This window comes from Limanda limanda, chromosome 18 (genome assembly GCF_963576545.1).
Source record: "Limanda limanda chromosome 18, fLimLim1.1, whole genome shotgun sequence".
NCBI lineage: Eukaryota > Metazoa > Chordata > Actinopteri > Pleuronectiformes > Pleuronectidae > Limanda > Limanda limanda.
This window is the reverse complement of record NC_083653.1, coordinates 20,419,802-20,447,481: the sequence shown is the minus strand read 5'-3', so window position 1 is coordinate 20,447,481 and position 27,680 is coordinate 20,419,802. Positions and strand designations below refer to the sequence as shown.

Genomic DNA, 27,680 nt, shown 5'->3' with positions numbered 1-27,680 from the left:
TGTGCAGAAAATCGAGATTGACAGGAATGCAGACAGAGCCTCTGCACACCCATAGCTGACATAACCTGGACAAGTGATAAACTTTCTGAGATTCAAGATTTCAGATTCAGGAAGATTTATTGTCATTCCAAAACTTCTTAGGGGTCTTTGAAGTGGTTTAAACATCAGATAAATTGTCCTGGCACGGCATTGGGGTCCCTTAAGAGTGCGTTTTGGAAAATTCAAAATCGTAAAAAAAGGCTCTCTGGTATTGGTTCTGTCGTTTGCAGTAAAGTCCACATGGGCTGTTAGCCCCACAACAGAGTAACTTTCTAAGATTCAAGATTTCAGATTCAGGAAGATTTATTGTCATTCTAAAACTTCCTAGGGGTCTGTGAAGTGGTTTAAACATCCGATAAATTGTCCTGCCAGGCCATAGGGTTCCTGTAAGAGTGCGTTTTTCGAAAAATCCAAATCGTAAAAAGGCATGTACAAGCATTGGTGGTTCAGTGGTAGAATTCTCGCCTGCCACGCGGGAGGCCCGGGTTCGGTTCCCGGCTAATGCAACAGAGTATCTTTAGCCAATGATTTACATCTCAAGTGTGGGTATATTGATTGCTATGTCCATAGCCTCCTTCTAGTCTAAAGCACACTGGTGTTGGTTCTGTCGTTTGCAGTAAAGTCCACATGGGCTGTTAACCCCACCCTGCTCCAAGAGGATTAAGATCATTGATTTATTATGCTCATTGTTAACTGGTTCAAAATCAATTTACAAACACTGATATGTCATCTTGTATGACTCTTGTTCTGGATTATTCAAAGTTTTGACAGCAACCATCGGTTTTGTCCGAATGGCTTGGTACATAACATTTGGACTATTTGGACCCAGTACGGGACAGCAATGTTCTAGAATACACACATGTATCCCGAATTTTCAGACGTTGGATGCGTATGGTTATTTGACTGACAAGTAGTCCTTCATATTTCCTCTACTTTTAAATATCGTTTTTTTTTCTCACATATTTTCTCTGTACCATTGGCCTCGTTGGCGCAGTAGGCAGCGCGTCAGTCTCATAATCTGAAGGTCGTGAGTTCAACCCTCACACGGGGCATGTGCCTTTTTACATGAGGTTTTGAGCGACCTTGCAACAAGTCATTTACACTGTGTATTCTATAGAGGGTGCAGTTGGAAAGGACGGGAAACTGTGGAGACACTAAAGAGGAATGAAGGCACATGCATTTCTGGTTCCCACTGTAGAAATGAAAGAGTAGTTTTGCATTTCTGGTGAAAAGCAGGCCAAACCATGTGGTGCTTCTTTGCTATGTGCAGAAAATCGAGATTGACAGGAATGCAGACACAGCCTCTGCACACCCATAGCTGACATAACCTGGACAAGTGATCAACTTTCTGAGATTCAAGATTTCAGATTCAGGAAGATTTATTGTCATTCCAAAACTTCTTAGGGGTCTTTGAAGTGGTTTAAACATCAGATAAATTGTCCTGGCAGGGCATTGGGGTCCCTTAAGAGTGCGTTTTGGAAAATTCAAAATCGTAAAAAAAGGCTCTCTGGTATTGGTTCTGTCGTTTGCAGTAAAGTCCACATGGGCTGTTAGCCCCACAACAGAGTAACTTTCTAAGATTCAAGATTTCAGATTCAGGAAGATTTATTGTCATTCCAAAACTTCCTAGGGGTCTGTGAAGTGGTTTAAACATCCGATAAATTGTCCTGGCAGGCCATAGGGTTCCTGTAAGAGTGCGTTTTTTGAAAAATCTAAATCGTAAAAAGGCATGTACAAGCATTGGTGGTTCAGTGGTAGAATTCTCGCCTGCCACGCGGGAGGCCCGGGTTTGGTTCCCGGCTAATGCAACAGAGTATCTTTAGCCAATGATTTACATCTCAAGTGTGGGTATATTGATTGCTATGTCCATAGCCTCCTTCTAGTCTAAAGCACACTGGTGTTGGTTCTGTCGTTTGCAGTAAAATCCACATGGGCTGTTAACCCCACCCTGCTCCAAGAGGATTAAGATCATTGATTTATTATGCTCATTGTTAACTGGTTCAAAATCAATTTACAAACACTGATATGTCATCTTGTATGACTCTTGTTCTGGATTATTCAAAGTTTTGACAGCAACCATCGGTTTTGTCCGAATGGCTTGGTACATAACATTTGGACTATTTGGACCCAGTACGGGACAGCAATGTTCTAGAATACACACATGTATCCCGAATTTTCAGACGTTGGATGCGTATGGTTATTTGACTGACAAGTAGTCCTTCATATTTCCTCTACTTTTAAATATCGTTTTTTTTTCTCACATATTTTCTCTGTACCATTGGCCTCGTTGGCGCAGTAGGCAGCGCGTCAGTCTCATAATCTGAAGGTCGTGAGTTCAACCCTCACACGGGGCATGTGCCTTTTTACATGAGGTTTTGAGCGACCTTGCAACAAGTCATTTACACTGTGTATTCCATAGAGGGTGCAGTTGGAAAGGACGGGAAACTGTGGAGACACTAAAGAGGAATGAAGGCACATGCATTTCTGGTTCCCACTGTAGAAATGAAAGAGTAGTTTTGCATTTCTGGTGAAAAGCAGGCCAAACCATGTGGTGCTTCTTTGCTATGTGCAGAAAATCGAGATTGACAGGAATGCAGACAGAGCCTCTGCACACCCATAGCTGACATAACCTGGACAAGTGATAAACTTTCTGACATTCAAGATTTCAGATTCAGGAAGATTTATTGTCATTCCAAAACTTCTTAGGGGTCTTTGAAGTGGTTTAAACATCAGATAAATTGTCCTGGCAGGGCATTGGGGTCCCTTAAGAGTGCGTTTTGGAAAATTCAAAATCGTAAAAAAAGGCTCTCTGGTATTGGTTCTGTCGTTTGCAGTAAAGTCCACATGGGCTGTTAGCCCCACAACAGATTAACTTTCTAAGATTCAAGATTTCAGATTCAGGAAGATTTATTGTCATTCCAAAACTTCCTAGGGGTCTGTGAAGTGGTTTAAACATCCGATAAATTGTCCTGGCAGGCCATAGGGTTCCTGTAAGAGTGCGTTTTTTGAAAAATCTAAATCGTAAAAAGGCATGTACAAGCATTGGTGGTTCAGTGGTAGAATTCTCGCCTGCCACGCGGGAGGCCCGGGTTTGGTTCCCGGCTAATGCAACAGAGTATCTTTAGCCAATGATTTACATCTCAAGTGTGGGTATATTGATTGCTATGTCCATAGCCTCCTTCTAGTCTAAAGCACACTGGTGTTGGTTCTGTCGTTTGCAGTAAAATCCACATGGGCTGTTAACCCCACCCTGCTCCAAGAGGATTAAGATCATTGATTTATTATGCTCATTGTTAACTGGTTCAAAATCAATTTACAAACACTGATATGTCATCTTGTATGACTCTTGTTCTGGATTATTCAAAGTTTTGACAGCAACCATCGGTTTTGTCCGAATGGCTTGGTACATAACATTTGGACTATTTGGACCCAGTACGGGACAGCAATGTTCTAGAATACACACATGTATCCCGAATTTTCAGACGTTGGATGCGTATGGTTATTTGACTGACAAGTAGTCCTTCATATTTCCTCTACTTTTAAATATCGTTTTTTTTTCTCACATATTTTCTCTGTACCATTGGCCTCGTTGGCGCAGTAGGCAGCGCGTCAGTCTCATAATCTGAAGGTCGTGAGTTCAACCCTCACACGGGGCATGTGCCTTTTTACATGAGGTTTTGAGCGACCTTGCAACAAGTCATTTACACTGTGTATTCCATAGAGGGTGCAGTTGGAAAGGACGGGAAACTGTGGAGACACTAAAGAGGAATGAAGGCACATGCATTTCTGGTTCCCACTGTAGAAATGAAAGAGTAGTTTTGCATTTCTGGTGAAAAGCAGGCCAAACCATGTGGTGCTTCTTTGCTATGTGCAGAAAATCGAGATTGACAGGAATGCAGACAGAGCCTCTGCACACCCATAGCTGACATAACCTGGACAAGTGATAAACTTTCTGACATTCAAGATTTCAGATTCAGGAAGATTTATTGTCATTCCAAAACTTCTTAGGGGTCTTTGAAGTGGTTTAAACATCAGATAAATTGTCCTGGCAGGGCATTGGGGTCCCTTAAGAGTGCGTTTTGGAAAATTCAAAATCGTAAAAAAAGGCTCTCTGGTATTGGTTCTGTCGTTTGCAGTAAAGTCCACATGGGCTGTTAGCCCCACAACAGATTAACTTTCTAAGATTCAAGATTTCAGATTCAGGAAGATTTATTGTCATTCCAAAACTTCCTAGGGGTCTGTGAAGTGGTTTAAACATCCGATAAATTGTCCTGGCAGGCCATAGGGTTCCTGTAAGAGTGCGTTTTTCGAAAAATCCAAATCGTAAAAAGGCATGTACAAGCATTGGTGGTTCAGTGGTAGAATTCTCGCCTGCCACGCGGGAGGCCCGGGTTCGGTTCCCGGCTAATGCAACAGAGTATCTTTAGCCAATGATTTACATCTCAAGTGTGGGTATATTGATTGCTATGTCCATAGCCTCCTTCTAGTCTAAAGCACACTGGTGTTGGTTCTGTCGTTTGCAGTAAAGTCCACATGGGCTGTTAACCCCACCCTGCTCCAAGAGGATTAAGATCATTGATTTATTATGCTCATTGTTAACTGGTTCAAAATCAATTTACAAACACTGATATGTCATCTTGTATGACTCTTGTTCTGGATTATTCAAAGTTTTGACAGCAACCATCGGTTTTGTCCGAATGGCTTGGTACATAACATTTGGACTATTTGGACCCAGTACGGGACAGCAATGTTCTAGAATACACACATGTATCCCGAATTTTCAGACGTTGGATGCGTATGGTTATTTGACTGACAAGTAGTCCTTCATATTTCCTCTACTTTTAAATATCGTTTTTTTTTCTCACATATTTTCTCTGTACCATTGGCCTCGTTGGCGCAGTAGGCAGCGCGTCAGTCTCATAATCTGAAGGTCGTGAGTTCAACCCTCACACGGGGCATGTGCCTTTTTACATGAGGTTTTGAGCGACCTTGCAACAAGTAATTTACACTGTGTATTCCATAGAGGGTGCAGTTGGAAAGGACGGGAAACTGTGGAGACACTAAAGAGGAATGAAGGCACATGCATTTCTGGTTCCCACTGTAGAAATGAAAGAGTAGTTTTGCATTTCTGGTGAAAAGCAGGCCAAACCATGTGATGCTTCTTTGCTATGTGCAGAAAATCGAGATTGACAGGAATGCAGACAGAGCCTCTGCACACCCATAGCTGACATAACCTGGACAAGTGATAAACTTTCTGACATTCAAGATTTCAGATTCAGGAAGATTTATTGTCATTCCAAAACTTCTTAGGGGTCTTTGAAGTGGTTTAAACATCAGATAAATTGTCCTGGCAGGGCATTGGGGTCCCTTAAGAGTGCGTTTTGGAAAATTCAAAATCGTAAAAAAAGGCTCTCTGGTATTGGTTCTGTCGTTTGCAGTAAAGTCCACATGGGCTGTTAGCCCCACAACAGATTAACTTTCTAAGATTCAAGATTTCAGATTCAGGAAGATTTATTGTCATTCCAAAACTTCCTAGGGGTCTGTGAAGTGGTTTAAACATCCGATAAATTGTCCTGGCAGGCCATAGGGTTCCTGTAAGAGTGCGTTTTTCGAAAAATCCAAATCGTATAAAGGCATGTACAAGCATTGGTGGTTCAGTGGTAGAATTCTCGCCTGCCACGCGGGAGGCCCGGGTTCGGTTCCCGGCTAATGCAACAGAGTATCTTTAGCCAATGATTTACATCTCAAGTGTGGGTATATTGATTGCTATGTCCATAGCCTCCTTCTAGTCTAAAGCACACTGGTGTTGGTTCTGTCGTTTGCAGTAAAGTCCACATGGGCTGTTAACCCCACCCTGCTCCAAGAGGATTAAGATCATTGATTTATTATGCTCATTGTTAACTGGTTCAAAATCAATTTACAAACACTGATATGTCATCTTGTATGACTCTTGTTCTGGATTATTCAAAGTTTTGACAGCAACCATCGGTTTTGTCCGAATGGCTTGGTACATAACATTTGGACTATTTGGACCCAGTACGGGACAGCAATGTTCTAGAATACACACATGTATCCCGAATTTTCAGACGTTGGATGCGTATGGTTATTTGACTGACAAGTAGTCCTTCATATTTCCTCTACTTTTAAATATCGTTTTTTTTTCTCACATATTTTCTCTGTACCATTGGCCTCGTTGGCGCAGTAGGCAGCGCGTCAGTCTCATAATCTGAAGGTCGTGAGTTCAACCCTCACACGGGGCATGTGCCTTTTTACATGAGGTTTTGAGCGACCTTGCAACAAGTCATTTACACTGTGTATTCCATAGAGGGTGCAGCTGGAAAGGACGGGAAACTGTGGAGACACTAAAGAGGAATGAAGGCACATGCATTTCTGGTTCCCACTGTAGAAATGAAAGAGTAGTTTTGCATTTCTGGTGAAAAGCAGGCCAAACCATGTGGTGCTTCTTTGCTATGTGCAGAAAATCGAGATTGACAGGAATGCAGACAGAGCCTCTGCACACCCATAGCTGACATAACCTGGACAAGTGATAAACTTTCTGACATTCAAGATTTCAGATTCAGGAAGATTTATTGTCATTCCAAAACTTCTTAGGGGTCTTTGAAGTGGTTTAAACATCAGATAAATTGTCCTGGCAGGGCATTGGGGTCCCTTAAGAGTGCGTTTTGGAAAATTCAAAATCGTAAAAAAAGGCTCTCTGGTATTGGTTCTGTCGTTTGCAGTAAAGTCCACATGGGCTGTTAGCCCCACAACAGAGTAACTTTCTAAGATTCAAGATTTCAGATTCAGGAAGATTTATTGTCATTCCAAAACTTCCTAGGGGTCTGTGAAGTGGTTTAAACATCCGATAAATTGTCCTGGCAGGCCATAGGGTTCCTGTAAGAGTGCGTTTTTCGAAAAATCCAAATCGTAAAAAGGCATGTACAAGCATTGGTGGTTCAGTGGTAGAATTCTCGCCTGCCACGCGGGAGGCCCGGGTTCGATTCCCGGCTAATGCAACAGAGTATCTTTAGCCAATGATTTACATCTCAAGTGTGGGTATATTGATTGCTATGTCCATAGCCTCCTTCTAGTCGAAAGCACACTGGTGTTGGTTCTGTCGTTTGCAGTAAAGTCCACATGGGCTGTTAACCCCACCCTGCTCCAAGAGGATTAAGATCATTGATTTATTATGCTCATTGTTAACTGGTTCAAAATCAATTTACAAACACTGATATGTCATCTTGTATGACTCTTGTTCTGGATTATTCAAAGTTTTGACAGCAACCATCGGTTTTGTCCGAATGGCTTGGTACATAACATTTGGACTATTTGGACCCAGTACGGGACAGCAATGTTCTAGAATACACACATGTATCCCGAATTTTCAGACGTTGGATGCGTATGGTTATTTGACTGACAAGTAGTCCTTCATATTTCCTCTACTTTTAAATATCGTTTTTTTTTCTCACATATTTTCTCTGTACCATTGGCCTCGTTGGCGCAGTAGGCAGCTCGTCAGTCTCATAATCTGAAGGTCGTGAGTTCAACCCTCACACGGGCTATGTGCCTTTTTACATGAGGTTTTGAGCGACCTTGCAACAAGTCATTTACACTGTGTATTCCATAGAGGGTGCAGTTGGAAAGGACGGGAAACTGTGGAGACACTAAAGAGGAATGAAGGCACATGCATTTCTGGTTCCCACTGTAGAAATGAAAGAGTAGTTTTGCATTTCTGGTGAAAAGCAGGCCAAACCATGTGGTGCTTCTTTGCTATGTGCAGAAAATCGAGATTGACAGGAATGCAGACAGAGCCTCTGCACACCCATAGCTGACATAACCTGGACAAGTGATAAACTTTCTGACATTCAAGATTTCAGATTCAGGAAGATTTATTGTCATTCCAAAACTTCTTAGGGGTCTTTGAAGTGGTTTAAACATCAGATAAATTGTCCTGGCAGGGCATTGGGGTCCCTTAAGAGTGCGTTTTGGAAAATTCAAAATCGTAAAAAAAGGCTCTCTGGTATTGGTTCTGTCGTTTGCAGTAAAGTCCACATGGGCTGTTAGCCCCACAACAGAGTAACTTTCTAAGATTCAAGATTTCAGATTCAGGAAGATTTATTGTCATTCCAAAACTTCCTAGGGGTCTGTGAAGTGGTTTAAACATCCGATAAATTGTCCTGGCAGGCCATAGGGTTCCTGTAAGAGTGCGTTTTTCGAAAAATCCAAATCGTAAAAAGGCAAGTACAAGCATTGGTGGTTCAGTGGTAGAATTCTCGCCTGCCACGCGGGAGGCCCGGGTTCGGTTCCCGGCTAATGCAACAGAGTATCTTTAGCCAATGATTTACATCTCAAGTGTGGGTATATTGATTGCTATGTCCATAGCCTCCTTCTAGTCTAAAGCACACTGGTGTTGGTTCTGTCGTTTGCAGTAAAGTCCACATGGGCTGTTAACCCCACCCTGCTCCAAGAGGATTAAGATCATTGATTTATTATGCTCATTGTTAACTGGTTCAAAATCAATTTACAAACACTGATATGTCATCTTGTATGACTCTTGTTCTGGATTATTCAAAGTTTTGACAGCAACCATCGGTTTTGTCCGAATGGCTTGGTACATAACATTTGGACTATTTGGACCCAGTACGGGACAGCAATTTTCTAGAATACACACATGTATCCCGAATTTTCAGACGTTGGATGCGTATGGTTATTTGACTGACAAGTAGTCCTTCATATTTCCTCTACTTTTAAATATCGTTTTTTTTTCTCACATATTTTCTCTGTACCATTGGCCTCATTGGCGCAGTAGGCAGCGCGTCAGTCTCATAATCTGAAGGTCGTGAGTTCAACCCTCACACGGGGCACGTGCCTTTTTACATGAGGTTTTGAGTGACCTTGCAACAAGTCATTTACACTGTGCAGTTGGAAAGGACGGGAAACTGTGGAGACACTAAAGAGGAATGAAGGCACATGCATTTCTGGTTCCCACTGTAGAAATGAAAGAGTAGTTTTGCATTTCTGGTGAAAAGCAGGCCAAACCATGTGGTGCTTCTTTGCTATGTGCAGAAAATCGAGATTGACAGGAATGCAAACAGAGCCTCTGCACACCCATAGCTGACATAACCTGGACAAGTGATCAACTTTCTGAGATTCAAGATTTCAGATTCAGGAAGATTTATTGTCATTCCAAAACTTCTTAGGGGTCTTTGAAGTGGTTTAAACATCAGATAAATTGTCCTGGCAGGGCATTGGGGTCCCTTAAGAGTGCGTTTTGGAAAATTCAAAATCGTAAAAAAAGGCTCTCTGGTATTGGTTCTGTCGTTTGCAGTAAAGTCCACATGGGCTGTTAGCCCCACAACAGAATAACTTTCTAAGATTCAAGATTTCAGATTCAGGAAGATTTATTGTCATTCCAAAACTTCCTAGGGGTCTGTGAAGTGGTTTAAACATCCGATAAATTGTCCTGGCAGGCCATAGGGTTCCTGTAAGAGTGCGTTTTTCGAAAAATCCAAATCGTAAAAAGGCATGTACAAGCATTGGTGGTTCAGTGGTAGAATTCTCGCCTGCCACGCGGGAGGCCCGGGTTCGATTCCCGGCTAATGCAACAGAGTATCTTTAGCCAATGATTTACATCTCAAGTGTGGGTATATTGATTGCTATGTCCATAGCCTCCTTCTAGTCTAAAGCACACTGGTGTTGGTTCTGTCGTTTGCAGTAAAGTCCACATGGGCTGTTAACCCCACCCTGCTCCAAGAGGATTAAGATCATTGATTTATTATGCTCATTGTTAACTGGTTCAAAATCAATTTACAAACACTGATATGTCATCTTGTATGACTCTTGTTCTGGATTATTCAAAGTTTTGACAGCAACCATCGGTTTTGTCCGAATGGCTTGGTACATAACATTTGGACTATTTGGACCCAGTACGGGACAGCAATTTTCTAGAATACACACATGTATCCCGAATTTTCAGACGTTGGATGCGTATGGTTATTTGACTGACAAGTAGTCCTTCATATTTCCTCTACTTTTAAATATTGTTTTTTTTTCTCACATATTTTCTCTGTACCATTGGCCTCGTTGGCGCAGTAGGCAGCGCGTCAGTCTCATAATCTGAAGGTCGTGAGTTCAACCCTCACACGGGGCACGTGCCTTTTTACATGAGGTTTTGAGTGACCTTGCAACAAGTCATTTACACTGTGCAGTTGGAAAGGACGGGAAACTGTGGAGACACTAAAGAGGAATGAAGGCACATGCATTTCTGGTTCCCACTGTAGAAATGAAAGAGTAGTTTTGCATTTCTGGTGAAAAGCAGGCCAAACCATGTGGTGCTTCTTTGCTATGTGCAGAAAATCGAGATTGACAGGAATGCAGACAGAGCCTCTGCACACCCATAGCTGACATAACCTGGACAAGTGATCAACTTTCTGAGATTCAAGATTTCAGATTCAGGAAGATTTATTGTCATTCCAAAACTTCTTAGGGGTCTTTGAAGTGGTTTAAACATCAGATAAATTGTCCTGGCAGGGCATTGGGGTCCCTTAAGAGTGCGTTTTGGAAAATTCAAAATCGTAAAAAAAGGCTCTCTGGTATTGGTTCTGTCGTTTGCAGTAAAGTCCACATGGGCTGTTAGCCCCACAACAGAGTAACTTTCTAAGATTCAAGATTTCAGATTCAGGAAGATTTATTGTCATTCCAAAACTTCCTAGGGGTCTGTGAAGTGGTTTAAACATCCGATAAATTGTCCTGGCAGGCCATAGGGTTCCTGTAAGAGTGCGTTTTTCGAAAAATCCAAATCGTAAAAAGGCATGTACAAGCATTGGTGGTTCAGTGGTAGAATTCTCGCCTGCCACGCGGGAGGTCTGGGTTCGATTCCTGGCTAATGCAACAGAGTATCTTTAGCCAATGATTTACATCTCAAGTGTGGGTATATTGATTGCTATGTCCATAGCCTCCTTCTAGTCTAAAGCACACTGGTGTTGGTTCTGTCGTTTGCAGTAAAGTCCACATGGGCTGTTAACCCCACCCCGCTCCAAGAGGATTATTTGGACCCAGTATGGGACAGCAATGTTCTAGAATACACACATGTATCCCGAATTTTCAGACGTTGGATGCATATGGTTATTTGACTGACAAGTAGTCCTTTATATTTCCTCTACTTTTAAATATCGTTTTTTTTTCTCACATATTTTCTCTGTACCATTGGCCTCGTTGGCGCAGTAGGCAGTGCGTCAGTCTCATAATCTGAAGGTCGTGAGTTCAACCCTCACACGGGCCATGTGCCTTTTTACATGAGGTTTTGAGTGACTTTGCAACAAGTAATTTACACTGTGCAGTTGGAAAGGACGGGAAACTGTGGAGACACTAAAGAGGAATGAAGGCACATGCATTTCTGGTTCCCACTGTTAGGGGTCTGTGAAGTGGTTTAACATCAGATAAATTCTCCTTGCAGGGCATAGGGGTCCCTTAAATGCCCTACTCAAAGTTTTTAGCAGGTTATGAAACGGACAGATTTTATAATATTGCCTCCTCTTTATGACCTACAACAGCAAATAAGAAAGTCAACTATACAATAAACTATTCTCAATGTCTGTGGTTGGGTCGGAATACCCGCAAGGGTATAGCAATGATGTACGTCAGTCAGGCTGGCAAGCTTAAGTTTAGGCGGGAGGAGAGGCTAAAGGCTAACCCGTACAAACCAAGGCTCCAGGTCTCTTACAAACACGTTGGATGAGATCAGTCCATTTTGGACATTTGATTGGCATGTAAGGGCCTCTGCACAGTAGAGTATTTTGACTCTTGTCCAGTTTTTAAAAACATGGGAGACCACAGACATGATGACAGATTTAATCGATTTTTAATCTTATAATCTACACAACATCGGACTGGATGATTTGGCCAGAACGTCAACCACACACTTACCGTTTGTAGAAAACAATGTCACAGTGGCCATTCCAGAGACTTGAAATCTCACAGAAACTCGCTTTATCTTCTTCTTCGTCTTTTTTATGGTAGTTGGCAAACAACCTTTAGGCACCTTACAGCCACATTCTGAACTGGAGCGTGCACTCGTGATTAAACATTACTTTAGAGGGAAACAACACAAGGTGGCGGGGGTACTCATGGCTGAGAAGGGGTATATACATTTTGTTAGTGGGAAATGTATTGTTGTTTTTAGTCGAAGCTGTACAAGTGGGCAACCTCCAGTTGGTGACGCTTCCCCGTTAGGCAAATATGTTCTGACTTTGCTTTCAAAAAGTAATTACTTTATCCTTTTTAGCCTCTGTTATTTAAATTTCTGTTCAGATTCCTCATTTTAACACACTTCTTCATTTATACTTGGGTTAATCTTGAGATAAGAATGTTCATCAATTCATATTTTTCATAGTCTGCTTTGATAAGATTGATATTCTGCCTTGCCAGTTTAAAAAAAGGGACCTTGGTAAAACATGTCTTTCATTCCTTCATGGATAGAAAAAACTAAGAAAACTGAAGTAAGAGGATGTGAGGTTGAAGTCAGATGTGAAAAGCATAATTTTTGAAAAATGTTTGAGCAAAGCTCAGCACAATAGCATTCACAGTACAAACCAGGTTATTTATTGTCTGATGCTGTGAAACCCCTGCTGTTTCAAAGCAGATGAACTGTTTTAATATAAAAGTATTTTTTTAACAATATATACAACTTACAAAAACAAGTCACAACATCTTTAATATATGTAGTTGGTCATGTCCTCCAGATCAATTTAAAGTTGCCCACCAGCTTCAGTCATATGATCTAATGAAATGAAAAATTAAATTAAAGCTGAAATAAATTCGATGAGAGTCAGACAAGTTTTCATTTCATTTTTCATACTACAGCAAGACATGCAGGAAATGAAAAAGGAGAATGAAAACGCTGACTCCAACATTAGAGTGAAAATGCAAAGGAAAACTATCTGATTTCCTTTGCTATTCCTCTGTTCCTGTGGTGTATAAAATATACATTGACTTGGCTTGGATTAGTTCTATGTTTAATCCGCGTGTTCAAACGGGTCTGAATTTGGAACCAAACTGAGACGTGGATAAGAAACAATGATAGTTGTGTCCAATGACCCAAGAGGGAGCCACTCTGCAGAGGAAATTAAGCCTCTTCCAGCTCATCAGGGAGGGTAAGGATGGATTGTTGGTGTTGGGGGAAATTACTTCACAATCTGTAATTTACCAAATGACTAGGAACATCACCAAGAGAAGAAATCAAATTACACTGTTGCAGCTCTCAGTGCTGTGAAGTCTCTCAATGTAAGTCTGCTGTTGAAAAGCTTATTCAGTTGCATCCTGAAGTGGTGTTACATGATCTTTAATGGTATTAGAGCTTTAAAATGCATCCAGTATATAGTGGAAAGTAAGGTCCTACACACTGCAGATGACAGCTGCAGTTTCCTAAACACAATGACAATAAGCACGCTGTATTTAAGAGTTTGGTATAAGGTGCAGCCTTGGGAAAAGAAAAGATTGGTCAAATGATGTGAGCAACCACAGTGAAAGTGAAACTGGACTCAGGAGATATAAGTTTGAAGGTGGCAATAGACAGTAAATGGTATGGTAAATGGATTTGTATAGCACTTTTCTAGTCTGATGAAGACCACTCAAAGTGCTTTACAGTACAGTTTCACATTCACCCATATTCATACAGTGCATCTACTTGCAGCACTTTGTTATTCTATGGGGGGCTATTTAGGGTTCAGCATCCTGCCCAAGGACACTTCAGCATGCAGATGGTTCAGACTGGGGATCGAACCGCCGACCTTCATGTTGGAGGACGACCACTCTACCCCTTAGCCACAGCCGCCCACTATTAGAGTAAATTAATTGCATTGATTGGATCAGGAATGAATCATTGAAGGAAGGAGTTGCCTGAGTTGGAACAAGGAGGTCTTCAACATCAAACTTCTATTATATCTTCATGGATCAGCTGCCAGCATTTTCTAATTTAAATATGATCACAAGCTCTCTCTGACCATCATAGTTACATAATTCAGGAAACAGCTAACTGAAAAACATTTTTAGATACAGACAAACTGTATGAATGTTCTGTCAGGTATTCAGCATATTACCTGCTAATGGAAAACATTAGTGTTATCATACTTTGTAGATAATTACTTTTATCACAAATAAATAATTCATTACATTTAGAAATGTGTTTATTTATCTTTCTTTAGCTGTGTCTCAATTCAGGGGCCGCATCCTCCGGAGGACGTGATCGATGCTGCCCCTGAAGACCGCCTCTTTTGTGGGCTGTGTAGACCGTGAAGGCCGAACCTAAATTAAATGATCTGATCTATACAGGACTTTCTTGATGGGCACCACCAGCTCGTCCCTCTGTTATTGCAGTTGCCGAGCAACAGAGCTGAAGTTGAACACAACGAGAAAGTTTTAATGAACCTTGGTTTTGTAACATGTGTACCGTTGTTGCCAGCTGGCAGAAATACCTCTTTTTAAAAAAAGGTTTGTCACTGAAACACAATGAATCCTGGGATAGTTTGTGCCAGGAAGAATTCACCAGTGCCTTTGTTTCCCGTCAATTGAAGGAGGCGTTTGAAGGGGCCTTCGAAATAGGACAGTTTAGACTGAATGACATGTTTATCTCCTGTAAAAGACACACATTCAATGCATGATATTTCACCAGTTTCCACATCTTTAGAGAACTAGAAACCCTTTAACAGAATATCCACTACAAACCCAACCCTCTCTCACACATTCATTAAACGGGTGTCCCAGCTATTCAGTGTTACACTTCTTCAGACTTGGTGTTGACAATTGCTCATGTTACTCTGTAAGCATTTGTATATTGTTCCACCTTCTGGTCTCCTTGATGCAACAAGTCTACATTAAAATTTTCTGCATAAAGCATCAGCTGCTGCCGGAATTCTCCTTTCACCACTTTTCAGAAGTTAGAAAGTCTCTTCCAGATCCCAGAGGATTTTATTATACAATTATTTTAAAAGGCATATTACTCCCTGAAATGAGTAATGTGAACTTTTTTTTTCTAAAATGGAGCGACCATTTAACTATGATGTGAGAGTCGAAAGGTAAATAGCTTAGTTTAGTGTTAACTATTGTGGCCGAGACGTCTAACACAAGAGCTTTAACAGAAAACACAACTGCATAAGCCACAACACAACCACAACACAACAGCAAAAGTCACAACACAACTGCAAATGTCCACCTTTAGGTTGCTTGAAGACAAGATGCACCGCAACATTCTGGATCATTTGCAGTTTCTTTTCTAGAAGTGCATTGTGCCTGGGTGGTACTTATTCAGGTCAGGCCTGAAGGAGACAGATACAACATGCTCAGAGGAGCTGGTCATCAAATATGACACACAGTGTTCTCATGAGCTTGGTTGAGATGAGAGATGAAGCTGTGATTTAATATTGATATTGTTTTATTGATATGTTGATGATAGAGATAATTCATTGGTCAGGATGACTAACTGACTACCTTCAGTCAGGTTACTGCTTGACAAGCCTCTATTGCCTTCATGGTAAAATTGCATCATGCCAGAAAATGAATACATCCACCAAGGCATCATATTTACACCACTGCCATTGAACCTGGTGCTGGTTAATATTGACAGTTATTTGACCCTGGATTAAATGCTGCTCATACCCTTTCCCACTGCAGACAAAAGGCAAATGCTAGTGGGTATTTGTGGGTTTTTTTGTCCATTGTGAAAGAAGCTATAAATACAAAAACAGGAGAGCCAACTAGACGCTTTCACTGCATTTAGAAGTTTCTACTCTTCGTGCTACACCAGTGGTTTTTAAACTTTTTCTGCCTAGGGCACACCAAAGGGCAATCTAAAATCTCAAGGCACACCGTATTCCTATCAATGAAAAGCTCTTGTTATCATCCAATTTGACCCATGTTTCTCTCTTTTATTAAGTTGTTTTCCTTCACACTGGCTGTCAATCAAGGCCTTTTGATGTGTCATTCACTAATAACTCCCACCACCTGACAACTGAGCCAACAAAGAAATATAGGGTTCTCGAAGGTTATTTTAAGGACTTTTTTGGCGTAAATAAATACCTCTATATTGAGAAATTATTGCATAAAAATAACTGATACAATAATTTCAAAAGTAATACATATACGTTTTTGTTAAGAAGCAGTTATTGCAATAATAATATTGTATTATTTTTATACTCCCACGACACACCTTGACTTGCCTCATGGCACACTAAAGGGCCGTGGTACACCATTTGGGAACAACTGTGAAATACTATTTAATTTTACATGTGTGTTAATGGACTGACCAAACAAAATGATACAACATGCTCTTTAGGAAAATTTTAAAGTTGTAGGTGTATGAAAAAAAATACATCCCTTTATACTGAGCTACGCTAACTGTAACTGTCAGCACAACCAGCCAGTTTATGCATACTGTTTATTCTGCTATTTTGGGTTCGGTTTATTTTGTCGTTATGTGCAGCTAGGCCTTGGGGTATTTTCAGTTTTATTTTATTGTCTTTACACGTAGCGACTCCCCTCGCATTAATACCTGCAGCAAAGGAGCGGACGGTTTTAATCGACACACCAGATCCCTCGTTCCGTTCCGCCCCAGTGCAATAAAATACCGGCCGTACAGCCCGGCGCAGATCAGGAGCGGAAACCAAACCGGACGCCAGCCTTGCGGCACTTCTCGGACCTCAGAACCATCCAAACTACAATAGCTTAACACCCCTCGCCAAGCGGAACGAGGTAAGGAATCTGGTCCAATTTACTTTGCTGCGGGTGGTGCGGAAGGGAGTCGCTATGTCACGTTAACGAGTCGGATGTGTCTCACGTGGCGATTTGTTTGTTCGTTGTATTTTAAACGTTAGTGTTTGGTTTTAATGATTAAAATCTTTGTTACTTGTAAACTGTCATTGCAGTTTTACGGTGCTACTACGGCAGGCCAGATACAAAAATAAAGAGCCGTGTACATCAGTCAAGAGACTCAGAAGTTTGTATGGAGAAGCGGGGGGGCCGTTACACTAACCATATCCTAACTCCACCTCTGTATTTGATGTATAAAAATGTATTTAAATGATATACAGTTAATATATATATATATTTTTTATAATTTTGGACTAAAGAGGAATGAGCTTACTCTATGAAGACGTCAACAACAAAGAAAAAGCATTGAATAAAGCTACAGTATACAATATATTATATTGATGATAAGAAGAACACAATAAAAACAATGGATAAATGTGCAAATGTTTTATTTTATGATATAGGTTATAATAGGTGTCACAACCCAGTACAAGGCTGGACAGGAGGCGACTCCTCACATGTAAAATGAGCTTACACAGAATCATAAAGGAAACTAACGTATGAGCCGAACACAGAGGACACAACATCCTGTGAATCTAATTTGAATGAGAAAGAGGAAGTTAGTGCTTTGACCAGCATCACATCACAGAAAACAGTCTGGTTGATTCAGATTTAATGAAATACATCTCAACAGGGAATTCTGTGAAAACAAGTATTTTAGGTGTGCATGACAAAGCGATGCCTGATTGACGATCACATTGATGTTTCTGCAGTATGTCTGGTTGTGCTATATTAGATCTGTCACTAAACTCCACAGAAGCAGACCCCGACTAGTTCAGTTAAAAGTGCTGATCTATTGCTTTGACATAGGAATAGATGCCTGCTGCAGGTCACAGAGAAGACAACATCCTTTGGAGCTGAAAAACACGAGTTATTTTCTCCTTGGCATGGAGCCTCCGCTGCAGGAAACATGGATATACAGTATGTGACCTCTGCTTGACAGATTTGCTGATGTGCCTGCAGAGGCAGGCGTGTATAAATGAATCTCAATTTCCTTTATTAATTTCAAACGTCACTACAACTTTGCCTGTAAGTGGACCTGACGCAACATTTCAGCTCACCTACCACACAAGAAGAGGTGACTCCATCACACACACACACACACACACACACACACAAACACACACGCACACGCACACACACACACACACACACACACACACACACACACACATACACACACACACAAACAGACACACACATGTACACGCACTTTTGACTCCTTCCACTGGTGGGAAAGGTGGTTTTAAAACAAACTGCTCTGGTTGCCAGGAGGGACAGCAGTGGTTTAAATGTTAAACATGTTTGTGGCTCGGAGCTACAGGATTTCATTCTCAGTGTCTCTTTATATACCACATTTCACATACCCGGAGAATACAATGTGATTTATGTGAAAATTAGAAAAAGGTAATGACAACCTTTCTCAGCATGAACACAGAAACACACAGACCAGTTTGAATGAATAAACTTCACATTGGAGAGCAGAGTGGCCAGGAGGTGGTTGGGGTGTATGATGGGCGTATAAAGCGAATGACTGTCAGACATTTGGCCGGGGTTCATGTCCAGAGCACAGTGTGTGTTTTGGGCAGCAAAACCACTTTGGCTAAAGTCAGGGAAAGACCATGAATGTGTTTACATTTAAATGTGTTGTGTCTGAAGTCACTGTGAACCTTTTCTCTTTCTATTAAACCAGAACAGTCTTTCTCTAACCTTCACCAAGAGCTGTGAGTGCAGTATTTCCCTTAACTCACGAATTCCATTAATTAACAATATATTCTAATTATTTTCTACAAAACAGTGGGGTAGGGTTAGGGGTTAGTGCGAGAGTTTGGTGTACTAGTTGATTGTCTGTTTGGGAAACTTAAGTAGTGATGGAAGAAGAGTACATCAATTTAATTCTTAATACTTAATTAGAAGTCCTGCATTTGGAAGTTTACTTATGTTCCGAGCACAGACTTACAGTAATATGAACTTAAAAACGGTCAACAGGAGTAAATGTTCGAAGCTGCATAAAATGGAAATATTCAAGTACCGTCAACTTGTCCTCAAAGCTAGGGTCTACAATTACTGGAAAAGCTGCAACAGCAGGCTAAAAATGCTAGAAATGCAGTGTGCGCACGGGCAGGATGCATGCATGCAGGTCAGTGAGTGACGGACAGGTTTGCCAACCATTCATTTCATTCAGACCGAATAAACCAGCTTTTTTACAACAACTTTATTAATTGATGGCTCTCGGGACATGAAGAGGATTTCAACAAATGAGATAAAAAAAAAAAAAAAAAAAATTACCAACCGTCTCTTTAAGCACATTACTTGATTTAATGTTCTTACTTTGCAAAACTGCAGTTGAGACTAAATGTATAGAAAAAACAGGAGAAATAAAAGCACAATATTGAGAATAATGTCAAAATATTATCAGAAAAGGGCATATTACAACATACAGTGTTCTTTAGGGTACATTTGATCATGCATATCATGAGCTTTGACAAAACATAGTATATGTTGTCACACCAGTGTCTCTCATTAGTGATATGACTCTGCTTCAGATGAGACAGTATCAGAGCATGAGCATTCACTTCATTCCCAACATGCTATAACAACACCTGATTCTAGACTTTTTTTTACCTCACATCCAGGAAGAAACGAGGTCCACACTGTATAGAACATGTTTCTATAGTTGCTCACTGGTGAAGCTTGAGGTCATCCAGGTCACTTGTTTGACATATGAGTGACAGATTGCTCCGCTGTCATGATGACTCACCATGTTTTCCAGCACTGAGACTTAAAAAAATATAGCGTCACGTTAAAGAATACTTATTGAAATATTGCAAAAATTTTGCAAACATCAATCTTGGCTTGATTGGAGCACAATTTGACACAGAGCCTGGGTGACAAACTGGAGGCTCAGAGTTTTAAAGACTGATGATTTGTAATATCAATCTTGCTTTCACGAGTTCCCAATTATATAGAAGTGTGATAACTAATAGCTATGTTGGAAACCTGGCATTAGAACAGAGAGAGTCTGCAACAGCAGTAAAGATGTTTATTAGTAAGTGTTAATCAGCTGAATACATTAATGACTAATTTAAAATATTAGTCATATGACCGTTAACACCACTGACTCACCTTTAAACCAGAGGGAAATGCAGCTTTTCAATTAGTACTCCCAGTACAGATCCAGCCAAGATATATTCATAATGTTGTCTGAAAATGCCCAATCTGGCTTTGAATCTCACTTTGGCTTCTTCCATCCACACGCAGCTGGCAAGCAAAGCCCGAGTGGAGGCCAGATTTTGCATTTTCGATGAAATTATATGTGTAGAGCCACATTTTCACACACCCACACCCCTACGCCTCCCGGAAAAAAGACTCGTACACATGCACACACACACACAAACAGAAATAACCCGACCACGTGACAGCCACCGGCATGTTGAGCCTGCCCGGCCTCGGCAGTGCAAAGGGAATAACTTTATCTGAAATATGATGGCATCTGTCTCTCAAGCAGCAGACTCCTCATTACAGGCAGTTTCTTTGACTGGTTGTTCAGACATCAGCTGTCACAGTTCATCAGCCATGCCAAGGTAGGGGCAAAATAAGCAGCTGCCACAAGTCTCCTCAGCTGAAAAGGAGCCGTGTGGAGATAAATGCTGGGCCATAGAGCTGTGGAAATACTCCAGACCCTCCGTCACTCTGATGGCTCTGCAGTGTGAGCCCACATCTCATTTGAACGCATGTCAGCAAATTGGATGGTAATTGTTATTTTTGGAGGTGTTGTAACGCATAAACGGACTGTTCTTAGCCAGAATAGCATATCTTTGAAAATAAGAAAAGTACTTTTTCAATTATGTTTTGAGTGAAATGATAAATGCAGCTCGACTTGATCATCCATCAGTAAATTGCTGAACTGGAGATCACTGATAGACAAATTGATCACCAGGGGGCAGTCATTCTTTGTAAGAGTTCTCTCCGAAGTAACCAACCCCGCAATAAGGAGGTGACACAACTATATAAACGCGATAGCCTCCTTGATTATGGTTAAAAGTCCAAAGAGAAGAAAAATTGAATACAAATATAAAAATTAATATAATGTATCCTAATGTATCTGATATATGTGGCAGATGTAAATCTTCAAATGATTTAGAAGATTTACATCTGTCCCCTTCTGGCAGGATTTTTTTAAATGGTATTCTAAAATGAATGATCTACAGATTGAACCTGACGCATTAATAGGCACCTTAACTTTCCCGAATCACACCCCAAATATTGCATGATACCATTTTGGCTATTCCTCGCCATATGCTTTACTTTCACTGAAGGATTGATTAGCATAGGCTGTAATGCTCTATCTCTGTACAGTCTGGCTTTTGTTTGTATTGTATGTTTTGTAAGGGCGTTGATGTTTTGTCTTGGTCTGCACCACCATATAGCAAACCCAAACTACTCAGTGAAGCACAAGGCATTAGAGGACAATCTTCAAGGGGTGGGGGGAGTTACATCACAGCAAGGCAATGAAATGTTTAAATGGAGGAGTTAGGGGCAAAGAAAACATCTCCTATTTGGGAATAGTATGGGTTTTACTTACATACCAAAGGTGAGCCTAAGGTGCAAACTATGTGAAAGATGTGTACCAGTGAAGCATATCCAGACCACCAATTAATTAACACACGTGCAACTTCACCATCCCTCTGAGGCTGCAAAACTGCCTCAAGCCAGCTGCTTTTGCTAAAGGCTTCATTGCAGCAGGGCAGCACCAAACTGGATGACTGCACCACGGCTGTTCCATCGTGTCTCCCGAAGGAGGCGACCCCATTTCACACCGTATTTTAACAATGTGTCCGCTCTTCAAACAACGGCTCTGTGTATCTGTGCTTGTGCAACAATATCACAGCGCCATATTCCGTTTTGTATATAATGTGACAATCCAAATGATTTCCATAATGTTACCTAGTCAGAAATATGGAGATGAGTCTCAGTTTCATGGAAAGTAGTCGGCAAACTAGTTTCAAGGATTCGAAATCCCCCTTGGGCGGACACAAATAGAGTATGTTGGAATATCTCAGTTCCGATAATTAGTCCAAATCACCTTAATATCGTCGTAAATAAATCACTGTTAAGACTGATTCTATTTAGCTGACTAAGGGTCATACGGTATTCACTGTCAATACAGCACCAACATATGGGACAAACACAGACTCTCTTCAGGAGCCACATCCACTCCCCCTCTCTTTGTGTTTTCAGTAAAGTGCAGCCCTTACAATCCGTAAGTGTTGTGAAGTGAATGATGAACCCTAATTGCACAACCAGGAGCACAACTGAATAAAGTTACCTTTTGTACAAGAGAACCAACAAAAAACAATCCAGCTCGCTGCAAAGCAGGTAAAAAGCGGATTTTTCCCACGAAAACAAAAGCCAGATGTTAGTGGGTGTTGGTGTTTTGTCTAGTGTGAAAGGGGCTTTTTGTCTGAGGCTTTTTTTTCCTCCACGGTGGAGGAGAAGAAGAAAAAGAAGTCTGGAAGGTCGCTTTCACCTAAACACAGCACTGTACAAATCTCTCACAGAGACAAAATAAAAGATAAAAACTCTCAATGAAAGAAAATAGCTCAAGGCCAGAGAAGAGCAGTCTGTCAGCTGTTAGGGAAAGTCATTCTATAAAAGCAAGTTTTAAGACAAGATTTCAACATGGAAACAGATCTAGAGCTGAGGAGCCTGTACCGCAAAGGCTGGACCACCCTTTGTTTCTAAACTGGACTCTGGATTAGTTAGAAAACCCGGACCAGCAGAGCTGAGGGGCCTGTTTGGACAGCAGGGTGTCAGGAGCTCAGTTACAAACCACGATGAAAGATGATTCAGAACCTTGTGGGTGATAAAAGCATTTTAAACTGGATTTGGAAAGAGAGAGTGCAGTGAGATGCATGAGAATGATTATTCCAGTCAGTACTCTCACCGGCACACAGAGAGTATTGGCAATAAAACAGCCATTTCAGAATCCTGGGCTTTGAAAATAATAATACAACTGAGGACTATTTTATTGAATTGATGTGAGGTGATCCCAGGAACACAAATCTCATTTCATGATGCACTCAAAAGTTGCAGCCATGATCTTTATAGCTGTTTATTTTTTTGTTTTCATTCTTGCTTCATAACCATATTTATTTCTTTAGCTTGGTTATATAAATTTGACTGAATGAGATTCTGCGGTTTTATGAATACAGGGAACTACCATTGAATTGAACATCAACCCACAATCTGGAGTTTAGACAGACAGGAATCACTTTCCCATGGTCAGTGATAAACGTGGCCAGTAGCTCCACTCTGTCTCTCTCTGTTCTGTGTAATGCCTCAGCGAAGTGAAGTCTGTCTCACACCTTTCTTCTCCTCCTCTTCAGGCCGCTGTTGCATAACTTCATTATATTCTGTATTGTGATTAAATCTCAGATGCTTAACAAGGTTTGTGGTGTTGCCAAGGGACCTCACACTCCCACACACATCATGCACGGCGTCGTTGCTGTTCTGGGAACTGAAAAAGTCCCACACATGGTCAGACATCAGTGGTGTCAACACTGTTCAGAGACTTTCGCATTTATAGAGCAGGGTATCGCATAATGACTATGACAGGTCGAAGGAAAAGTTGTTTCTTTAACATAACAGTATGACAGTACATCCTAGAATAGAAATGTTTAGATTTAGAATTGACACTTCATGATTGACAAGAAAAAAAATAAATAATCCACAATAAAACCCTGTAAATACATTCCAATACGGCACAATCCAGATTTTCTGCTCAACAACTTTTGACAGCCAGAAGTACAATATTGGAAAAGAATATCTCCACTCCAATTTAAGTCTAAAAGTCTAAAAGTCTAAAAGTCTAAAAGTCTAAAATCAAGATATCAAACAATAATTTACTCCCATCCTCACTGGTAGAGAAAATCAAAAAAATCTCCAACCCAAGGAAAGGTCTTTCAAAATTATATAAATTAATATCCATAGCTGAGCAAACAGCTTCCATCACAATCAAATCATGGCAAAGAGACTTATCACTTACTGACCATACTGAATTCTGGACCCAAATCTGCAAGAACACCTTCACGATGACAAACAATAACAACCTACAACTAAAATATTACAAGGTAATCCACAGAGCACATATCACTCAGCACAGGATGTGTAAAATCAGTTAAAGTGGACCTTAACCCTGCCTTTACCTTATTTCTTTATGTTGTTGTGTCTCTCAGTCAACATTTAATCAACTCGACTCTTTCTTACTGATGCCTGGATACCAAGCATAGGCCAGGTATCAGTGTCACCTCTGCATGGTGAACTTCCTGTACTTGTAGATAGATGTCGGCGTTGAAAGTCTGTGGTCAGGCAGAGGGATGGTGCTAAAGGGCGGCCATAATCCGCCTAAATCCTTGAGAAATTGTACGTCTGACCCACTGGCACCGAAAAAGAAATTAGTTCCTTGCACTGTAACAATTTCTCATGGGGCACCTGAGTTGAGAGCAAGCGGCTCTAAAACTGTGTCTTACTTTTCTTTGCTGTTTCTTATCACCGCCAAAAGCAGTCCTGCAGATACCAGGAGGAATAATCCCAAATAACAAGGACGACCTTGATCCCCGTCTGACCCCCCTCTGCAGACCGCCACACACTGTTCCCCGCCTTGATACTGTCCGCCTGCTCAAGGGTACGGACATTACCTTATCCAACTCCTCTAGGCCTTCTGATGCACAACCCTGATGTGCTGCTGCACTGGTCGTTTCTGTGGCATGACGCTTTGTGTTTATCACAGACAGAGACTCTTGACTGGATGAGTGGTCAGAGTACCAAAGGACAAGATGCCAGGTATAACAGATTGTAGTAACATGTCTCTAATGTGGAAAGCAGCTGTAAAAAAGGTATTCTTATCTTTCATCTGGGCCTTTTGGATTCACTGTCAAGGACACAGCCAGGTAAAATAGGTTTGATAAATGAGTCTTTATCTGGAGCTCTGTGGGAGCAGTCATGATTTCGTGTCGAGACTTGGCTGCCAGACATTCCTTGAGATGATGTCACAAGCTATATGAGCCCTGTGATAACCTCTCGTGTTTCCAATAAAAACACCAAGCTTTTAAATGAGTGTAAAACCACTTCAGCTTCGAACCACTGTGTACCAGTGATTGCTTTCCATAATCATATACTCCAAAGCCAAAACATATCCGCAGACTGGCCTGTCAAGCCAGTGGCTCCGGATGAAATGTAGTGTTTCCTGCAGATGGATCCCATGGGAGCTCTTTGAGAAAGCTAATCTATGACTTTTGATAATATCATACAGTTTTGCAATTTGCTTGAATATGATTGATTCCCCTGGATATATATATGGCTACATGCACTGGGCTATGTACTGGTCTGAATGCAAAAAGAGAAAAAAAATTATAACAGGAAACAAAAGTTTTTTTCAGGGAAGAATTGTTGGACGCTGGTTATACTCAACGAGTTCAAATGTTTGTTTCCAGAAAGATTCAGATATGTTAAGTGCATCTACCATAATGGTCAGATTGTCAAAACCTCTCTGGACTGTTTCTAATATATAGATATCAAAACACTAGGAAAGTGAACAACACAGCTACATTTAAGGGAGGTGAGGTTATTAGAGCAAAAGTGTTGTTAAGTGTTGTCAATTACTAGCATTCACTTGTATGAGTCATTATTCTAGCTACCAGACAAATTCAAGTTTACCCAATGTTCCGTATTAGCTCTTGTTTGGACTCCGTCCACGTTTGAGAAAAAAACATATATTTGCTCAAGCAAATCTAATAAAGTTGAAGGTGTATGAAATCATATTTGAAAAAGCGACAGATTTTAAAGTGGTAAAATCTTTAGCCCCTAACACTGTTTAACAGCTGGAAGCTAACTTCCTCTGCCACTTGGTGCTGAGCAGATGGCATACAGTTTTTTGTTCTCCAAAGCTAGTGAGTGGTTAGACTGAACCAAAATAGTTCAGTTGTGGGCCATTCAACCAAAAACAATTAGATGAAACAATAGAACTCAGTTGAACCTCCGAGTAAGTGATATATATTTTGTTTGATCACGGGCAACATATTTGCAAATTTGACATAAGACAAAAAATTCAACCTACAAATATTGATTGGTTGCAGCTTTAAGATTTTGCGCCAATTCTATCGTTATATTGTTTTGAGTATCTATGATGGTCAAGGGGAAAAGCTACTTCCCAAACAGGTTTGTCGGTAGTGTGCTTTCACTGTTCCTATAATTTGAAAATGTAACAAAAATAGGATAAAGTAAAATATTCACTGTGTTATGTGTTGTACTTAGTGAGCAACCTTTTTTTTAACTGCACCTCTGGACTGCATGCCCTGTTGACCTGTCAGCATATTCGACCGTTGTTGCTCTCTTCATTATAAAGCAAGGGGGAGGCAACTCGCAGGCCATGCTGAGCAGAAGAATTGGGAAAAAACTAAAGGTTGTTTGCTGCCTTTTAGAAATGGAAGTTACTACAACAAAAATATAAAGTAATTTGCTTATTACATAGCTGAAGCAGTGAACTCAGTGTCAGTTCTTTAACATAGAACATTGGGGAATATGTTATTTAATTCCATTGCTCTTGTCGGGGTGAATCTTTGTTGTGATTGGCCAGTGAACCCTATCCTGGAACATGCAATACATTTGAGTGTCTGTAAAGAGACTACAGGTCCGGTAAAAACTTCATGGATTTATGATGGGGAATTGAATGAATTTAAATTAGAATTCACAGGCTGTTGAGTGTGATTTAGTCATTCATCTGTAGTTATACGTCAAATTGATACAGGACCTGAACATTACAGTTTCACGTTTAACATTTGTAGCTGTGTGAAATAATGTCTCCATTCTTCAACTAAACAGAGCCTTTAATGCTACACACTCATACTCAACACTCACAAACACACACACACACACACACACACACACACACACACACACACACACACACACACACAGTCTCACACACTCACACACACACACACACACACGCACACACACACACACAAAAGCAACATGAAATGTCTCCATAATCTGTGATGGGGATAAACTTGTCAAAGTGATTTGTGCAGTGTAGCTTTCTGAGTAAAACATATTTTCACCACCTGTGACATCAGGAATGTGTTTTATGGCCTCAAGACATTTACCTTTTTTAATAAAAGTAAATTTCATGGTAGAAAGAAATGGAAGTTGAGGGCAGCTGAGACGTGTCAGAGGCTAATCCAGGCGGGTTTCTTGTCCCCTACACCTACTCATGCTCCAAAAAATAATCAGATTCAAATCAGCTCCTGAAGTGAGAACAGACTGAAGGCCAATAATGCATTAATTTCTACCTGGGCTTTGAACATGCCCCGGCTATAATAGTCCCATTGCTCCAGTCTTTACAGAGTCATATAGGATTTAAGCCAGCCTTTCAGGTGGAGCTCTTTGATTCACACTGTGTGACTCCACTACAGAGGCGGTTGCTCAGACTAATACTAATTGGCCTCCGGGATTTTCAGGTGATGTATTTAGTCTGTCTAGGAAATTCAGCGTAAGCCAACACAGCATTTAGATAAAGCTTAAATGATATTGCAAAATGACTTTGCAGCGGTCCCCAGTGTTTACAGTGTTTGCTTGTTGGGGGCGGGAGGGTGGGGGGTTGTTCCATTTATAGAAAATGATTTGGGTGAGCATTTGCGAAGGTCTTTTTCCCCTCTACTCTAATTAAACATCGTGAGTCTTATCGAGGACAGAGATATCCATAACACCAGCGTGGAGAG

General features: G+C 40.9%; 17 non-coding genes across 17 annotated transcripts; all 17 read left to right on the top strand.

The window, feature by feature from the left end:
* The first annotated feature begins 474 nt into the window (after window positions 1–474).
* Window positions 475–545, top strand: trnag-gcc (transfer RNA glycine (anticodon GCC)). Its single transcript has one exon. It is a non-coding gene; the product is annotated as a tRNA-Gly (tRNA).
* Window positions 546–1,018: 473 nt separating this feature from the next.
* On the top strand, window positions 1,019–1,091 carry trnam-cau (transfer RNA methionine (anticodon CAU)). The gene has a single exon. It is a non-coding gene; the product is annotated as a tRNA-Met (tRNA).
* Window positions 1,092–1,776: 685 nt separating this feature from the next.
* trnag-gcc (transfer RNA glycine (anticodon GCC)) lies at window positions 1,777–1,847 on the top strand. Its single transcript has one exon. It is a non-coding gene; the product is annotated as a tRNA-Gly (tRNA).
* A 473-nt stretch (window positions 1,848–2,320) lies between these two features.
* Window positions 2,321–2,393, top strand: trnam-cau (transfer RNA methionine (anticodon CAU)). Its single transcript has one exon. It is a non-coding gene; the product is annotated as a tRNA-Met (tRNA).
* A 685-nt stretch (window positions 2,394–3,078) lies between these two features.
* Window positions 3,079–3,149, top strand: trnag-gcc (transfer RNA glycine (anticodon GCC)). The gene has a single exon. It is a non-coding gene; the product is annotated as a tRNA-Gly (tRNA).
* A 473-nt stretch (window positions 3,150–3,622) lies between these two features.
* Window positions 3,623–3,695, top strand: trnam-cau (transfer RNA methionine (anticodon CAU)). The gene has a single exon. It is a non-coding gene; the product is annotated as a tRNA-Met (tRNA).
* A 685-nt stretch (window positions 3,696–4,380) lies between these two features.
* Window positions 4,381–4,451, top strand: trnag-gcc (transfer RNA glycine (anticodon GCC)). Its single transcript has one exon. It is a non-coding gene; the product is annotated as a tRNA-Gly (tRNA).
* Window positions 4,452–4,924: 473 nt separating this feature from the next.
* Window positions 4,925–4,997, top strand: trnam-cau (transfer RNA methionine (anticodon CAU)). The gene has a single exon. It is a non-coding gene; the product is annotated as a tRNA-Met (tRNA).
* A 685-nt stretch (window positions 4,998–5,682) lies between these two features.
* On the top strand, window positions 5,683–5,753 carry trnag-gcc (transfer RNA glycine (anticodon GCC)). The gene has a single exon. It is a non-coding gene; the product is annotated as a tRNA-Gly (tRNA).
* Window positions 5,754–6,226: 473 nt separating this feature from the next.
* Window positions 6,227–6,299, top strand: trnam-cau (transfer RNA methionine (anticodon CAU)). The gene has a single exon. It is a non-coding gene; the product is annotated as a tRNA-Met (tRNA).
* Window positions 6,300–6,984: 685 nt separating this feature from the next.
* Window positions 6,985–7,055, top strand: trnag-gcc (transfer RNA glycine (anticodon GCC)). The gene has a single exon. It is a non-coding gene; the product is annotated as a tRNA-Gly (tRNA).
* A 1,231-nt stretch (window positions 7,056–8,286) lies between these two features.
* Window positions 8,287–8,357, top strand: trnag-gcc (transfer RNA glycine (anticodon GCC)). The gene has a single exon. It is a non-coding gene; the product is annotated as a tRNA-Gly (tRNA).
* Window positions 8,358–8,830: 473 nt separating this feature from the next.
* On the top strand, window positions 8,831–8,903 carry trnam-cau (transfer RNA methionine (anticodon CAU)). The gene has a single exon. It is a non-coding gene; the product is annotated as a tRNA-Met (tRNA).
* Window positions 8,904–9,572: 669 nt separating this feature from the next.
* Window positions 9,573–9,643, top strand: trnag-gcc (transfer RNA glycine (anticodon GCC)). The gene has a single exon. It is a non-coding gene; the product is annotated as a tRNA-Gly (tRNA).
* Window positions 9,644–10,116: 473 nt separating this feature from the next.
* Window positions 10,117–10,189, top strand: trnam-cau (transfer RNA methionine (anticodon CAU)). Its single transcript has one exon. It is a non-coding gene; the product is annotated as a tRNA-Met (tRNA).
* A 669-nt stretch (window positions 10,190–10,858) lies between these two features.
* trnag-gcc (transfer RNA glycine (anticodon GCC)) lies at window positions 10,859–10,929 on the top strand. The gene has a single exon. It is a non-coding gene; the product is annotated as a tRNA-Gly (tRNA).
* A 317-nt stretch (window positions 10,930–11,246) lies between these two features.
* trnam-cau (transfer RNA methionine (anticodon CAU)) lies at window positions 11,247–11,320 on the top strand. The gene has a single exon. It is a non-coding gene; the product is annotated as a tRNA-Met (tRNA).
* The last annotated feature ends 16,360 nt before the right edge of the window (window positions 11,321–27,680 follow it).